General features: G+C 38.6%; 1 protein-coding gene and 1 pseudogene across 5 annotated transcripts in view; both read right to left on the minus strand.

Moving 5' to 3' along the window:
• The window catches only part of LOC109569039 (glycerophosphodiester phosphodiesterase domain-containing protein 4-like), a 153,551-nt gene that overhangs the window by 49,911 nt on the left and 85,412 nt on the right, over window positions 1–18,228 (minus strand). The gene's annotated exons all lie outside the window — the stretch shown is intronic.
• LOC109569284 (large ribosomal subunit protein uL15-like) lies at window positions 11,639–12,499 on the minus strand (annotated as a pseudogene).

Consider the following 18,228-nt stretch of genomic DNA (forward strand, 5'->3'; position numbering starts at 1 on the left):
GAACAATAATATCATTTTCTTATCCATAACAGGTACCACTACTTTTACTATTAATCCCACTACGGAAGTAAACCAGGTTGCTCAGAGTACTAACACTATTCATGCAGAGAGAATTTCTAACAATATTAAGTCCGTTTCTATTTACCAACCTATAACTGTTATTTTGAGACTATTGTCATATAACACTCATTTCTTCTCTATAGCACTTTCCTAAAATGTTTATGTTAGGAATCTTTTTTGAAAAAGAACAGCTAGAATAAAGGCACCACAGACAAATTAGTATCAGGAGCTGAAGAAAATTCTACAGTTTAGTTAGTTCAGTTGCTCTTTGAGATCCTATGGACTATACAGCCCATGGAATTCTCCAGGGCCAGAATACTGGAGTAGGTAGTCTCTCACTTCTCCAGCCAGGGATCAAACCCAGGTCTCCTGCATTGCAGGCAGATTCTTTACTAGCTGAGCCACAAGGGAAGCACAAGAATACTGGAGTGGGTAGCCTATCCCTTCTCCAGGGGATCTTCCCAACGCAGGAATTGAACCAGGGTCTCCTGCATTGCAGGCGCACTCTTACCAACTGAACTATCAGGGAAGCCCATTTATTTATTTTCATTAAAAAAAAAATTACATAAGCTTCAAACTTCACAAATTCTGGATCATTCCTTACTCTCAGTCAGTTCAGTTCAGTCGCTCAGTCGTGTTCGACTCTTTGCGACACCATGAACTGCAGCATGCCAGGCTTCCCTGTCGATCACCAACTACCGGAGTTTACTCAAACGCATGTCCATTGAGTTGGTGATATCATCCAACCATCTCATCCTCTGTTGTTCCCTTCTCCTACCACCTTCAATCTTTCCCAGCATCAGGGTCTTTTCAAGTGAGTTAGTTTTTTGCATCAGGTGGCCAAAGTATTGGAGTTTCAGCTTCAGTATCAGTCCTTCCAATGAATATTCAGGACTGATTTCTTTTAGGATGGACTGGTTGGATCTTCCTGCAGTCCAAGGGACTCTAAAGAGTCTTCTCCAACACCACAGTTCAAAAGCATCAATGCTTCTGCGCTCAGCTTTCTTCACAGTCCAACTCTCACATCCATACCTGACCGCTGGAAAAACCATAGCCTTGACTAGACGGACTTTTGTTGGCAAAGTAAGGTCTCTGCTTTTTAATATGCTGCCTAAGTTGGTCATAACTTTTCTTCCAAGGAGCAAGTGTCTTTTAATTTTATGGCTGCAGTCACCATGTGCAGTGATTTTGGAGCCCCCCAAAATAAAGTCTGTCACTGTTTTCACTGTTTCCCCATCTATTTGCCATGAAGTGATGGGACCAGATGCCGTGATCTTAGTTTTCTGAATGTTGAGTTTTAAGCCAACTTTTTCACTCTCCTCTTTCACTTTCATCAAGAGGCTCTCTAGTTCTTCTTCACTTTCTACCATAAGTGTGGTGTCATCTGCATGTCTGAGGTTATTGATATTTCTCTCAGCAATTTTGATTTCAGCTTGTGCTTCCTCCAGCCCGGCATTTCTCATGATGTACTCTGTGTATAAGTTAAATAAGCAGGGTGACAATATACAGTCTTGACGTATTCCTTTTCCAATTTCGACTGCACATTATCAAATTGTAGCTATAGACACTAGTATATTGATTCAATAAATAAATAAATAAATAAATGGTCATGGTAGGAGAATTCCTGAAGAGAAAAGATCTAGAATAATCAAAGTAAAATCCATAAGAGTTTACACTGACTCGGTTGAAATTTTGCCTAAAATCCTAATGCTGAATTTAAGGAAGATCTAACTAAACAACAGACTTAATAAAACAATGTTTAACTATATCTTGTATTAGTCCAAGCAAATGTATCTATTTTATGATTTTTTTTAAACCCAAAAACTGAGACAGTGGAGGATATAAATTCATTCACTATCTGTGAGTTCTTAACCAAAAAGTTATATCTCATTTTCTAGTTTGTGTAACCCAAATGTACTCTTTCTGGTTCTATATTTACTTTCATTGTGTCTTATCTGGTGAAGATCATCAACACTGCCTGCCCTGACCAGGGCAAAATCAACAATTTGTCTGGAAAGTTATGTTTCAGGTTTTCTGAAGAGTCATTCTACTTAAGTCTTAAACCAAGATCTTAAGGCTATGCAGTAACCCACCTTGAAATTCTTAAGATTGAATCTATGATTTTATTAATAAAACATCTAAGGATAAACTTAACTCTATAAAATAATAGTTCATTATCCAGGGTTCAGCAAACTTATGTGTGAAGGAGCAGATACAAATATTATTTTTACTTTGTGTGAGTCACAGCTCTGTCTCAACTATTGAACTATTACAGTGCAAAAACAGCCGTAAACTGTTCATAAGTGAATAAGCATAGCTGTGTTCCAATAAAACTTTATAGATTGAACTAAAACTAAAACTTGGCTTTTATATGAGTTTTACACATCTTGAAATATTACTCTTTTGATTGTTTCCAATGATTTAAAAATACAAAAACCATTTTTAGTTTGCAGGCTGTACAGAACAGCTAGTGAACTGAACTGGACAACAGACTGTAGTTTGCCAGCTCCTGATCTACGCCATGATCTATTGGCTAAGGAGGGATAAAATGCAATGGGAGATTGCAAATGTTTCAAAATTATCAAGGGTCAACCACTAAATCACTAAAGATGATTTCTGAGATTAACTGGTTCTTTAAGATTAAAGAAGGAAGCATTTATGAAATGTGTCCATGTGATTTGACTTAATCAGACATCCTGGAACCATTCTCAAAAAAAAGAAACCAAAAAGACCTTACGTGATCTCAAAATATTTATTCAACGTTCATCTTTGCTGAACTTGCTCACCTTCTTGATCTTCCAGATAACCATAAATCTTTCTCTTTAAAAGTATACAAAACAGGAGGTCAAATCTAAATTTGGTCTAATCTATTAACAAGTTAACAGACATCAAAGACTCATTGTTTATTAATGCCTATTCCTTGATCTAGGAGTAAGGCTTTTTATCTTTGCCTCAGGGGAAAAAATGGAGTCTTGGCAACACTAATCATCTACTCATAGCCTGTAAGAGGCTTCCCAGGTGGCTCAATTGGTAAAGAATCCACCCAACAGTGCAGGAGACACACGTTCAGTCCCTGGGTTGGGAAGAACCCCTGGAGGAGGAAATGGCCATCCACTCCAGTATTCTTGCCTGGAGAATTCCATGGACAGAGGAGCCTGGCAGGCTCCATCCAGTCCATGGGGTCACAAACAGTCGGACATGACTGAGTGACTGGGCACATAGCCAGTAAGATGAGACATTAGAGGAAAGGTTTCTGCAGGTCATCAAACTACAAGAATGCTCTGACTAAAGTCCTTGACAAGGGCCTCTTTCACAGAAGACAGATCAGTCTATGGAGTTCACAAATTCCATCACATTGATGTATAGCATTTGACTCCCAGTTCTGAAATGAAACACTAGAACTACTTAGGTTTTGAGATTTATGATGGCAACCTGGTAGTACCAATTAAACTCAAATGGGTATTTCTTCAAATCTTCCAAGACATAACTCACCACAGTAGGGATAAACTGACTACAGTATGTATGTATGTATATATACATACACATATCTATATCTATATTGACTGTGCTGGGTCTTTGAGGATGAGCTTTCTCTAGCTGGAGCGAGTGGGGGCTACTCTCTGGTTGCAGAGCACAGACTTCTCATTGCAGTGGCTTCCACTGTTGTGGAGCATGGGTTCTGGAGCACCTGGGCTTCAGCAGTTGTGGTGCATGGCTTAGTTGCCACAGAATCTTCCCAGACCAGGGGTTGAACCCACGTCCCCAGAATTGGTAGGAGAATTCTTACCACTGGGCCACCAGGTAAGTCCAAATTGACTACAGTATTAAATGAACATTTATGGGGTAACTTTCCAAGTCATCAGAAGATATGAGCAGTTCTTTCCTCATCTATAACCAACACAATCCTAGAAAAAACTATAAAAGTCAGATATGAAAGGCACCTTGCCCAAAGGATCCTTTGAGGATGTCCAAATAGATTTTGTACAATTTCTTCCCTCTGTGCATTATGAATTTGTACTAGTAATTGTGTGTTTATTTTGGGAGTGTCCCAAATAATTTCACTGCAACTTAAAATGGCTTAAAAAACTGTTACATGTTTGTGTTCTGTACCTAAGCCATTCCAACTGAGCTATCCAGTGATAGGTGGAAACATTTTATTGGAAGTTTTACTTTGAATTAGGTAAAGCTTCAGTTCAGTTGCTCAGTCATGTCCGACTCTTTGCAACCCCATGAATTGCAGCACGCCAGGCCTTCCTGTCCATCACCAACTCCCGGAGTTCACTCAAACTCATGTCCATCGAGTCAGTGATGCCATCCAGCCATCTCATGCTCTGTCATCCCCTTCTCCTCCTGCCCCCAATCCCTCCCAGCATCAGAGTCTTTTCCAATGAGTCAACTCTTTGCATGAGGTGGCCAAAGTACTGGAGTTTCAGCTTTAGCTCCATACTAAAAAAATTTCCTGTCCTTAAACACACAGATACTCTAGAAAAGTGGGAAGAATACATGATATGTAAAAACTGAAATCAGCCAAACTGTCAGATACTCTTGACAATCCATACCCTTAAGGACCACTCTTTTTTCTCTTAGGCTTTGTGTTCTTTCCCACCAGGTAATCCTAGATTTGGCGTTACTGCTGTTCAGTTGGTAAGTTGTGTCCAACTCTTTGCGACCCCATGGACTGCAGCATGCCAGTCTCCCCTGTATTTCACCATCTCATGGAACCCTAGATTATCTTCTGTCAATTAGCCACTTGCAGGCCTACATTTTGGAAATATCTCTACTCTAGCTTCAAAACTTTTCAGCTAAAATTTACCAAAACTCTTTTAGGTAAATATTATAAGGGGTAAAGCAATATATCTCAGTCGAATCATTAACAGAACAGGTTGCTTTTGCTTGCCAACCATCGCAGCAGTGAAGTCCAGTGTATAGAGAACAGCTCATAGAGAGACTGCCATTGAACATCACCGAAGACGACCATACTGAATACTCTTAACTCCAACAGAGCTATTAAAGTAGAAGGACTTGATCCTTGGATACACATTTCCCAACTAAAATTACAACCCCCATCTGACAACAATTGGAAAGTTACACTCATTAGAGACTATAAACTCAGGTTACTTAGAGTACCACAGGAAGTCAGCAGTTGACCCTAGATCCCTGGCATGAGCAAACAGCTTCATGAAGTAGAACAGCTTTCCTCAAAGAGCAATGGGAAAAGATTCTCTTGTTAAATTCTAGACTCTCCTTTGAATGCTTTCATTCCGTATCTTTCTGGCCATATTTTCTTTTTATTTACTTAAGGCTATACACTTTTAACTGGACATGGAACAACAGACTGGTTCCAAATAGGAAAAGGAGTATGTCAAGGCTGTATATTGTCACCCTGTTTATTTAACTTATATGCAGAGTACATCATGAGAAACGCTGGACTGGAAGAAACACAAGCTGGAATCAGGATTGCTGGGAGAAATATCAATAACCTCAGATACGCAGATGACACCACCCTTATGGCAGAAAGTGAAGAGGAACTCAAAAGCCTCTTGATGAAAGTGAAAGTGGAGAGTGAAAAAGTTGGCTTAAAGCTCAACATTCAGAAAACGAAGATCATGTCATCTGGTCCCATCACTTCATGGGAAGTAGATGGGGAAACAGTGTCAGACTTTATTTTTCTGGGCTCCAAAATCACTACAGATGGTGATTGCAGCCATGAAATTAAAAGACGCTTACTCCTTGGAAGGAAAGTTATGACCAACCTAGATAGCATATTTAAAAGCAGAGACATTACTTTGCCAACAAAGGTTCATCTAGTCAAGGCTATGGTTTTTCCTGTGGTCATGTACGGATGTGAGAATTGGACTGTGAAGAAGGCTGAGTGCTGAAGAATTGATGCTTTTGAACTGTGGTGTTAGAGAAGACTCTTGAGAGTCCCTTGGACTGCAAGGAGATCCAACCAGTCCATTCTGAAGGAGGTCAGCCCTGGGATTTCTTTGGAAGGAATGATGCTAAAGCTGAAACTCCAGTACTTTGGCCACCTCATGCGAAGAGTTAAGTCATTGGAAAAGACTCTGATGCTGGGAGGGATTGGGGGCAAGAGGAGAAGGGGACAACAGAGGATGAGATGGCTGGATGGCATCACTGACTTGATGGATGTGATTTTGAGTGAACTCCAGGAGTTGGTGATGGACAGGGAGGCCTGGCGTGCTGCGATTCATGGGGTCGCAAAGAGTCGGACACGACTGAGAGACTGATCTGATCTGATCTGATACACTTTTAAAGAATTTATTTAATTAGGCTGCATGTGAGCTATTCAGTTGCAGTGCACAAGCTTCTCATTGTGATGGCCTCATCTGTAGAGCATGGGCTTTAGGGCATGCTGGCTTCAGCAGTTACAGCATGTGGATCAGTAGTTGTGGCACATGGGTTTAGTTGCCCTGCAGCATGAGGAATCTTCCAAAACTGGGGATCAAGCCCTTTCCCCCTTCATTGGCAGGTGAATTCTTAACCATTGGAATACCAGGGAAGTCCTAAGGTTATATACTTTTGATTTAGCTGATCATGTTTCTCTTACTAAAAATAATAATTTGCCTAACTCTAAGCTTTGCTACACAATCATCACTCTAAGTTCCTCCAAGATGTTACTAGTGCAGACAGCTTGAAATTTTATTGATAACGATTATTTTTGTAGTGAAAGTGAAGTCGCTCAGTCATGTCTGACTCTTTGCAACCCCGTGGAGTATAGCCCACCAGGCTTCTCTGTCCATGGGATTTTCCAGGCAAGAATACTGGAGTGGGTTGCCGTTTCCTTCTCCAGGGGATCTTCCCAACCCAGGGATTGAACCCAGCTCTCCCGCATCGCAGGCAGATGCTTTAACCTCTGAGCCGCCAGTAAGTAGTACCTAAATGAAAAGAAACATCCCTGACCTAGAAGAAGATAAAAATGAACTTGTGGTGTAATAGTTGAATGACTGTCATGACAATTCTCAAGGAAAATATACTTTATTAAAGTTTATCAAAGTTGACAGTATTTTTCTCATATAACTCCTGTGTTCTTTAACTATGTAGAAATCAGGCTTTTTGAATGTAACCCATGGCAGGATTAGATGTTCTGTAGGTCAGTTAGATCTCTGCAACTGCAGGACTCTCCAAACTCTCAGTAAACAAGATCTGCTTATAAAGCATATGAAGGAATAGCATATTTCCTAGGAAACAGCCCTCTAAGGATATGGATCCCACCACCAGGAAGTGAATATTTGAAGTGATTTAAAAAATGTGCATTTCACTTTGGCTGATGTGATAAAAGACACAACCCAAGCCTTAGGTGTACACTATAACTGTTTAAATTTCTTAGCCTGAGTAGTTATGGAAAATAGTGAAGCCCTGGATTTATTTTTGTCCAACCAGCATCACTGCCAACACTTCATGTTGTACTGGATTAAAGACCAACTGTGGCTTGAATCTGGGAATTGGTGATGGACAGGGAGGCCTGGCATGCTGTGGTCCATGGGGCTGCAAAGATTCGGACATGACTGAGTGACTGAACTGAACTGAACTGAACTGTGACTTGATAAGGGAGGGGTTTATTAAATGTAATCAAAAGGACTTGCATCGCCTCGGTTTTGCGGCAGTGGATGCTACTAGGAATGCAGTGTTTCAGGAAATTTAACTTACCAATGACATTAACTGTACATTTCCAATGACACTGTTAAGAAGAAAGGAGTGTAAGATTTGCTTACTAAGCCCTGGATACTAGACAATCATTCATTCAGAAAGCATACTCTGTGTGCTCCTAAAACACAAATTCTGTTTTCAAAATATTCAGTTTAGTAAGGGAGGTAAGATACACAGACAAATAAAACATGTTTCATGACAGTGGTCACTGAAAATTATTTTGGGCTCTTTTTACAGTTGGACTATGGTATCAGTAAGAGGCAATTTGCAAAAAAAAAACCAAAAACAAAAAAAACAAAAACCACAACCAACAACAAATGCACTATTTAATTTGACCACAGCATATACTAAAAATGAGAAAACTAAAGCTTAAAAAATGACAAGTACAATTATTCAACTAATAGGTAAACTACAAGTGACACATCCAGTCATTCAACTCAACAGTGAACAACTGCAGGATTAAAATTCAGCCCGGATGCTAAGATTCTTTCCTTGGGTGTATTATTTCCCACTATACATATGTATCATGCTAGAATAAGACTATTCAACTGAACTAAACAGTGTTTTTAGTGAAAGAGCTAAAAGTATTTGGTTGTTCTAGAATGTGAAACAAAATATAATTAAAGACAAGTGAGTGTGTACAATAAATTAAATAAGATTTGAGGGAGGAGAACTGTTGATATATTTGCTTTGGTTTGTAATATCTGCAAATAATGCGTGTGGTAAGAAGCAATTAAATGGATCAAAATTTGGACAAAGTTAGTTCAGTTTAACTCATTTAAAAAGATAGTTAAAGGGCTTTTGAATTTCTGCTGACAAACGTTACATTATTGTATGACTATAATTCAATTTTATCTTTGTTAAAATGCCAAATGGATCTTTGACTATTTGGTCTTCTCCTTAAAATATGGACTGAACCTTTACTTACATTGTGGGTCATCATCTGTCCACTTAGCAAAGGTCCCATATTTCCCTCAAATAACTTGTGCTTCGTTATTGCATGCCCTTACTTTGGCATGTCCTTTATTATTTTTAGATAACAAAAACAAATGTTTTTCACTTTTTAAGGAATTCATTTTCCTTATAATTGTTATGTTCTGCTATTTTTATTTTAAAAGTGTTTATCAGTATGGTTGATAACAAAACTAGAATTATTGTCCGTTCTTAGATACCTAACTCTCCAAAATTAAATGACCTATATACCATAACATTTTATGTTATCTTCCAAACATAGGACATAAATTCAGAAAAATTAAGTTTTTTACATCCCAAATTATGTGCTATTCTTCAGCAAAATATCAAAACTTGTCTCTTTCACGATGCAAACCTGACTGTAGAACTTACAAGCAAGGATAATACAATTAGATATATCATGCTGTATATCACTTTTACCCTTTTCCTTGTCTTGAAATATCAACAATGTCTTTCACAGAGCAAAAGTTTTTCATTTTTATGACATCTAATTTATCCAGTTTTCTTTTAAAGATGATGCTTTTGATATTCCAAAAACTCTTTATGTAATCCAAGGTTACCACAATTTTATACTATATATTCTATTAGAAGTTTTATACTAAATAAAAAATTTCATTTAGGAGTTACACATTCCTTTTCTGATGCTCTTTCTTTTTCTATGGAGATTTGAGTTTCTCACCTATATTGTTTTCCTTCTCTCTGAAGAACTTCTTTTGATGGTTTTTGCAATTATAAATAGTCCACTTTTTTCTTGTATGTGTGGTTTCAAGACTGATGGGAAGTCTGATGTAATTCTTATCTTTGCTCTTCAATATGTAAGGATATTTTTCCTCCTGGCTGACTTTAGAGAATTTTTTGTGTTTGATTTTCTGTAATTTGAATGCAATATGCCTAGGTATAGAATTTTTAATAATTATCCTGTTTCATGTTCTCTGAACATGAAGCATTACAACGAACAAAGCTAGTGGAGGTGATGGAATTCCAGATGAGCTACTTCAAATCCTAAAAGATGATGTTGCTAAAGTGCTGCACTCAATATGCCAGCAGATTTGGAAAACTCAGCAGTGGCTACAGGACTGGAAAAAGTCAGACTTCATTCCAATCCAAACAAGGGCAATGCCAAAGAATGTTCAAACTACTGCACAATTGCACTCATTTCACATGCTAGCAAGGTCACGCTCAAAATCCTCCAAGCTAGGCTTCAACAATACATGAACTGAAAAATTTCAGAGGTTCAAACTGGATTTAGAAAAGGTAGAGGAAAACCAGAGATCCGATATCAACATCTGTTGGGTTACAGAAAAAGCAAGGGAATTCCAGAAAAACATCTGAAACTCTGCTTCACTGACTACACTAAAGCCTTTGACTGTATGATTCACAACAACTGTGGAATACTCTTCAAGAGATGGGAATAGCAAACCACCTTACCCGCCTCCTGAGAAACCTGTATTCAGGTCAAGAAGCAACAGTTAGAAACAGATATGGAACAACACACTGGTTCAAAATTGGGAAAGGAGTATGTCAAAGCTGTATATTGTCACCTCTGATTAGATTAAGGTATTTGAGGTTTGTTTTTTCTTTAAATATTGACCTTGTATTCTGTGTTCAAACTAAACTCAGTCCTTGGATGTTGCTGTAGATTTCTAGGGATTTTATATGATCAGTTCAGTTCAGTCAGTCAGTCGCTCAGTTGTGTCTGACTCTTTGCAACCCCATGAATCGCAGCACGCCAGGCCTCCCTGTCCATCACCAACTCCCGGAGTTCACTCAAACTCACGTCCATCGAGTTGGTGATGCCATCCAGCCATCTCATCCTCTGACGTCCCCTTTTCCTCCTGCCCCCAATCCCTCCCAGCATCAGGTCCTCTGCAAATAGAAATAGTTTTATTTCTTCCTTTCCAACACTTATACCTGTTTCCTCCCTATTGTACTGGTGCGGGCTCAATATAATGTTGACTTGAGTGGTAAGACATACTTTCTTTTTCCAGGTCTTATGGAAAATGAATTAATTCAGTCTTTCACCATTAGTATAATGACAGCTATTACCTCTATCAAATTAAGAAAGTCTCTAGTTTTTAGTTTACAAAGAGTTTTTTTAAATGAAAAACAGAACTGAATTATATCAAGTGATCTGCATGTATTGAAATTATATGACTTTCTTCATGTATGTTAACATGATAAGAATCATTTTTAAACTGTAAGCACCAACTGTGTGTTCTCATGATAAAACTCCTTTGATTAAGATATGCTCTTTTTACACGTTGTTGGATTTTGTTGAGGTTATTTCAATCTATATTCATGAGGGATATCAGTCCTGAGGTTCGTGAAAATGCCTTTGTTTTTTATCAGAGAAATACTGGGCTGATCAAATTACACTAGGAATTATGCTCGCTTGTTGGATTTTCTAGAAGATTATTTGTGGAATCAGTATAATTTTTTTCTTGTACAACAACCATAGAATTCACCAGTGAGCACACCTGCATCTGGAATTTTCTGTTGAAAGTTTTTACCCTACAATGTCAGTTTCTTTATGTATTTCTTATTGAGTTTTTCAAAAGAAAAAATTTATATTTCAAGGCAGGACAGGCAATTTTAAGGATAAAATGCTCTTTCTCTGTCCTTTGGCCCTCCTTCCCCCCACCCCACCCCTTCAATGTGCAATGTGCTTCTGCCTTGAACATCAACAAGATCTCAAAGATGGGAATGACTGCTTTACTGGAAATATTGATTTTTACTTTTTTTCTGATGCTACTAATGTGATGTCTTAAAAGATTAGCATTCTTTTTCAACTCTGCAAGGGTTCATGATGACTTTCTGCTCACTTTATATGTGCTTATCTGGTCTATTTATCTTTGGTGAATGTTATGTAAAATGTCAGCATGTCATTTTTTTTTTTTTTTTGAAAAGCACTTGTTAACATTTAATTAATTCCCCAGCATGTGCCTTTAAGCCACCAGGAAACAAGCCCCATCTACATGCTTAATCTTCTCAGCTCTTCTGCTGAAGAATTTGGCTTTCATGATGACAGGCTGCTCTGGGAGCTTTCCCTTCCCCAGAACTTTGTAGTAAATAGATCACACCATATGAGTAATAAGAGCAGTACCAGTCTTGTTCTTGGCAGCATTTACTTGGGTCTGCTCACTGACTCGGAGAAGGCAATGGCACCCCACTCCAGTGTTCTTGCCTGGAGAATCCCAGGGATGGCAGAGCCTGGGGGGGCTGCCGTCAATGGGGTCACACAGAGTTGGACACGACTGAAGTGACTTAGCAGCAGCAGCTCACTGACTAAGGTCCACAGTTTATCAAGGTCGATAGTTGGGCAGAAACTCTGGTTCCTCTCTTAGTGGTAATGCCTCATACCAACTTTCCCAGAGTACCCTGGGTGACAGCTGTCCAAGTTGACCCTGTGGTGATGCACGCTACCCGCATTGCCTGGCCTCCTAGGTGTTTTCGGTGTTTGCCCATGTGGCTGTGGTTGTGGCTCATGTGGTCCCTAAGTTCTGGGTCTTCCTTAGTCTGGATGGCATGTTGTCGGCCTAGACGAGAGAGGTCAGCATGTCACTGTGATGTATGATCTTTTGTCTTGAAAACCTATATGACTATGCCTTGAATGTCAACTACTAGAACAGTTCTCAGAGCTTTTGAGAGTCTGTTTCCTGGTTATAATCTTCAGTTTGGCTCAAATTCTCTTTTTAAAAATTTGATTGTTAATTGAATTTTCATGATACAAAGAATTGTTCCATTTCATCTAAATTGGCAGATTTATGCACATGGACTTAAATACTACAACCATGTCTAATTTTACAACTGGATTAACAACTGGTTCTGAAAGCTCTGAAATCTATTTAGTTCTTATGAGCCAATTTGAGCCAGCTCCACTATTCACTTTCATTATTACCTTTGTTAATGACTGGAGGGTCTGAATTGATGAACATTCTTTCATTCCTAATGTTTGAAATTTGTGGATTTTCTTTTTGTCTTGGTCAATTGACTAGATGTTGATCTCTAAAGAATAAACTTTTGTTTCATTGATGTTTTCTATTTCTCTGTTTCCATTTCACTGATTTGTGCTTTTTATTTTTTTTTCTCTTCTGTTTACCTCAAGTTAAATTTGCTCTTTTTCTAGCTTATTAAAGAGGAAGCTTACATTTTTGATTTGTAACAAAATCAAATGTTTCTTTCCTAACATAAGCAGATAATCCCAGGAGTTTTTCTCCAGTCACTGCCATAGTTGCATTCCACCAATTTTTTAAAAAATTTATGCATTTTTCATTGTGCTGAGTTTTCATTACTGTGTGTGGGCTTTCTCTAGCTACACAATTGGGGGCTACCCTTCTTTGCAGTGTGCAAGCTTCTTACTGCGGTGGCTTCTCATTGTTGAGTATGTGCTCTAGGGGCATGGGCTCAGTAGTTGCGGTACATGTACTTAGTTGCTCTGTGGCATGTGGGATCTCCTCGGACCCACAAAAGGATCAAACCTTTGTCCCCTGCATTGGCCACAGGATCACCAGGGAAGCTCTGCTCATTTTTTTTTTTTTTAAATTCAATCCCAAAGAAAGGCAATGCCAAAGAATGCTCAAACTACTGCACAATTGCACTCATCTCACATGCTAGTAAAGTAATGCTCAAAATTCTCCAAGCCAGGCTTCAGCAATATGTGAACTGTGAACTTCCTGATGTTCAAGCTGGGTTTAGAAAAGGCAGAGGAACCAGAGATCAAATTGCCAACATCCACTGGATCATCGAAAAAGCAAGAGAATTCCAGAAAAACATCTATTTCTGCTTTATTGACTATGCCAAAGCCTTTGACTGTGTGGATCACAATAAACTGTGGAAAATTCTGAAAGAGATGGGAATACCAGACCACCTGACCTGCCTCTTGAGAAATCTGTATGCAGGTCAGGAAGCAACAGTTAGAACTGGACATGGAACAACAGACTGGTTCCACATAGAAAAAGGAGTACGTCAAGGCCGTATATTGTCACCCTGCTTATTTAACTTATATGCAGAGTACATCATGAGAAACGCTGGACTGGAAGAAACACAAGCTGGAATCAAGATTGCTGGGAGAAATATCAATAACCTCAGATATGCAGATGACACCACCCTTATGGCAGAAAGTGAAGAGGAACTCAAAAACCTCTTGATGAAAGTGAAAGTGGAGAGTGAAAAAGTTAACTTAAAGCTCAACATTCAGAACGAAGATCATGGCATCCAGTCCCATCACTTCATGGGAAATAGATGGAGAAACAGTGGAAACAGTGTCAGACTTTATTTTTGGGGGCTCCAAAATCACTGCAGATGGTGACTGCAGCCATGAAATTAAAAGACGCTTACTCCTTGGAAGGAAAGTTATGACCAACCTAGATAGCATATTCAAAAGCAGATACATTACTTTGCCAACAAAGATCTGTCTAGTCAAGGCTATGGTTTTTCCTGTGGTCATGTATGGATGTGAGAATTGGACTGTGAAGAAGGCTGAGCGCTGAAGAATTGATGCTTCTGAAGTGTGGTGTTAGAGAAGACTCTTGAGAGTCCCTTGGACTGCAAGGAGATCCAGCCAGTCCATTCTGAAGGAGATCAGCCCTGGGATTTCTTTGGAAGGAATGATGCTAAAGCTGAAACTCCAGTACTTTGGCCACCTCATGCAAAGAGTTGACTCATTAGAAAAGACTCTGATGCTGGGAGGGATTGGGGGCAGGAGGAGAAGGGGACGACAGAGGATGAGATGGCTGGATGGCATCACTGACTCGACAGATGTGAGTCTGGGTGAACTCCGGGAGTTGGTGATGGACAGGGAGGCCTGGCGTGCTGCAATTCATGGGGTGGCAAAGAGTTGGACACGACTGAGTGACTGAACTGAACTGAACTGAAAACATATGCAATTTTCTCTGAGATTTCTCCCCTTTTTTCTATGGGTTATTTAGAGGTGTGGGTTTTTTTTTTTTTTTTTTGGTTTGTTTGTTTTAGCTTTTGGGAAGTTTTCAATTCTAAAAAAAAACCAAATCCAAATTCTGGAATTTAAGAACTCAACAGATATGATGAAGAATGCATGAGACAGCATTTGAAATACAGAAATGGAAGATAGAATAAATGAGCTGGAAGAAAGAAATCTACCAATGCTTCAGGTGGAAAAGGAGAGAGAGCTAATATTTCTAAAATAGTTAAGAAACACTACACGCAGTATCAGATTCATTAAGAAAGCCAAAATACAGATAATGGGTATACTAGAATAAGAGAAGGGAAAAGGTGGCCGAGCACTTATGTAAAGAAGTAATGGCTGGGAACTTCCTAAATCTGGCCATACAATTCCATAAAGCTCAGAGATCACCTTATCTCAATGCAAAATGACCTTCTCCAAGACACATTATAAGGGAGGTGTCAGGGTCCATGGTAAAAAAAAGAAACTAGGGGGAAAAGTTCAGTATTGCCCAAAGGAATCCCCATTAGATTACCAGGAAAACTCTGTAGGCCAGAAAAGAGTGGAGTGACATATTGAAAGCACTGAAAGATAAAAACTGTTTGTCCAGAATACTCTATCCAACAAAGTTATTCTTTAGATAGGAGAAATTCAGGTTCTCCCAGACAAAGATTAAGGAGTTCCTCAGCACTAGATCTGCCTCACAAGAAATATTGACAGGAGTTCTTCCAAGGAAAAGATAAAAATATACATAGCTCTCAGTAATGTAGAAAACTGTAACTCTAGTTTAGAACAAAGTGTTAAACATTAAACGATCATATAAAGGTTAAAGGAAGGAGCTTCATAAATAACTATAGCTACTACAATGTGGCAACAAACTCATAGAATAAAGAGAGATAATTTCTACAGAGAAAATATAAAAAGAGAGGACAGCAAATTAAGAAAAATTGCTATCAACAGGAAAAAAAACTACTTAATCTATGAGAAAGATGTCCTATGCAAACCCCATGATACTCAGAAAACAAAAATCTAGAACACAGATAGTAAACATAAAGAGGAAAACTCAGCAAACAATCACGGAAAATCACTGATTTACAAAGTAAGACAGAAACACAAGAAAAAAGAAACAATGGAGATACGGAACAACCAGAAAACAAAAGATAAATTTGCAGTGGTAAGTTCTTATATATCAACAATCATCTTAAATGTAAATGGATTGAACTCACCAATCAGAAGGCACAGAGTGGTGGGATGGATTAAAAAATAAGACTGAACTGTATGGTGTCTTCAGGACACTTGTTTCAGTTCTAAAGATACACACAGACTCAAAATGAAGGGACTGAAGATGATACTCCATGCAAATGATAATCAAGAGAAAGCAAGTGTAGTTATACTTATGCCCAACAAAATAAACTTTAGGGCAAAATGGTAACAAGGGACAAAGAAAGTCATGATGTAATGATAAAAGGGTTAAAACATCAACAATACATAACATCATAAATATTGGGTTGGCCAAAAGGTTCATTCATTTTTTCCCGTAAGACGGTTCTAGAAGCACTTAGCTGTCTAACTTCATTTGAAACAATTTTGTTAGATTCTATTGTGACAACTGTTGTTCAGTTCAGTTCAGTCACTCAGTTGTGTCTGACTTTTTGTGATCCCATGGACTGTAGCATGCCAGGCTTCTCTGTCCATTACAACTCCCAGAGCTTACTCAAACTCATGTCCATTGAGCTGGTTACACCATCCAACCATCTCATCCTCTGTTGTCTCCTTCTCCTCCCACCTTCAATCTTTTCCAGCATCAGGGTCTTTTCAAATGAGAAAAATTGTTAGACTATTTAAAAACTTTTAAAAAACTTATCAAAATTGGAGAATTTTTGTTCTCCAATTTGCTATTTTATTTCATCTTTAATGCTTCATAATGATATTTTTTATGTTGATTTATGCTGTATAGCAACATGGGTCAGTCAAAGGTATACATAGGTCCCTTCCCTCTTGAACTTCCCTTCCACTCTCACCCCATTCTATCCCTCTAGGTTATTACAGAGCACTGAATCTGAGCTCCCTGAATCATACAGCAATTGTGTATTTTTAATACAGAAGATGGAATAAAAAAGCAAAATTTTCAGCATATTATGCTTAATTATTTCAAGAAAGGCAAAACACAACTGAAATACAAAAAAAGATTTGTGCAGTGTATGGAGACGGTGCTGTGACTGATGGAACATGTCAAAAGTAGTTTGTGAAGTTCAGTGCTGGAGATTTCTAAACAGACTGGAGACCAGTTGAAATTGATAGTGACCAAATCGAGACATTAATTGAGAACAATCAAAGTTATAATACAAGGGAGATAGTTGACATACTCAAAATAACCAAATCAGGTGTTAAAGATCATTTGTACTAGCTTGGTTATGTTTATTGCTTTGATGTTTGGGTTCCACGTAAGTTAAGTGAAAAAGGACTTGAAAGTATTTCTGCATGTGATTCTCTACTTAAACATAATGAAAACATTTCATTTTTAAAACAAATTGTGATTGGTGATGAAAAGTGGATATTGTACAATAGTGTGGAACAGAAGTGATTGTGGGGCAAGCAAAATGAACCACCACCAACCACACCTGGTCCTCATCCACAGAAGGTGATGATGTGTATATGGTGGGATTGGAAGGGAGTCCTCTATTATGAGCTCATTCAGGAAGACCAAACGACTAATTCCAACAAGTATTGCTCTCAGACCAACTGAAAGCAGCATTCAATGAAAAGTATCCAGAATTAGTCAGCAGAAAATAATCTTCCATCAGGGTAATGCAAGCCTGCATGTTTCTCTGATGATCGGGCAAAAACTGTTACGGTTTGGTTGGAAAGTTCTGATTCAACTGCCATATTCATCAGACATTGCATCTTTGGATTTCTGTTGATTTTGGTCTTTACAAAATTCTCTTAGTGGAAAAAATTTCAGTTTCCCGAAAGATTGTACAAGGCACCTGGAATAGTTTTTTGCTGACAAAGATAAAATGTTTTGAAGAGAGAATTATGAAGTTGCCAGAAAAATGGCAGAAGGTGGTGGAACAAAATGGTGAATACGTTGTTTAATAAACTCCTTGGTGAAAATGAAAAAACGTCTTTCATTTTTACTTAACAGCTTAAGGAGCTGTTTGGCCAACCCAATATTTAATAACTTGTTCTCACCACTCCTCTGAATTTAGGTACAAATTCTCTTTACTGAGTCACTGTGTTTCAGGGCAATGCAGTTATTTGCATAAACTGAATAAAAATATGTGCCCCTTTACACTGGGATATAACTGGAAAAACTGATTGTGTTGTAAAGGTCATATCTGAAGGATCATATCTGAGAATAAATGTCATTTACTCGAATATGACAAGTCACCAGGCCCAACTAAGGACACATATGTGATCAGTATTTGGAACCAATGCCTATGAACCTTCCTAGGCAAACTATCTGGTGTCCCCTGTTGTACACGGGGGCTTCCCTGGTGGCTCAGCTGGTAAAGAATCTGCCTGCAATGCAGGAGACCTGTATTCGATCCCTGGGTTGGGAAGATCCTGTGGAGAAGGGAAAGGCTACTCACTTCAGTATTCTGGCC

The sequence above is a fragment of the Bos indicus genome, chromosome 15 (assembly GCF_029378745.1).
Source record: "Bos indicus isolate NIAB-ARS_2022 breed Sahiwal x Tharparkar chromosome 15, NIAB-ARS_B.indTharparkar_mat_pri_1.0, whole genome shotgun sequence".
Lineage (NCBI taxonomy): Eukaryota > Metazoa > Chordata > Mammalia > Artiodactyla > Bovidae > Bos > Bos indicus.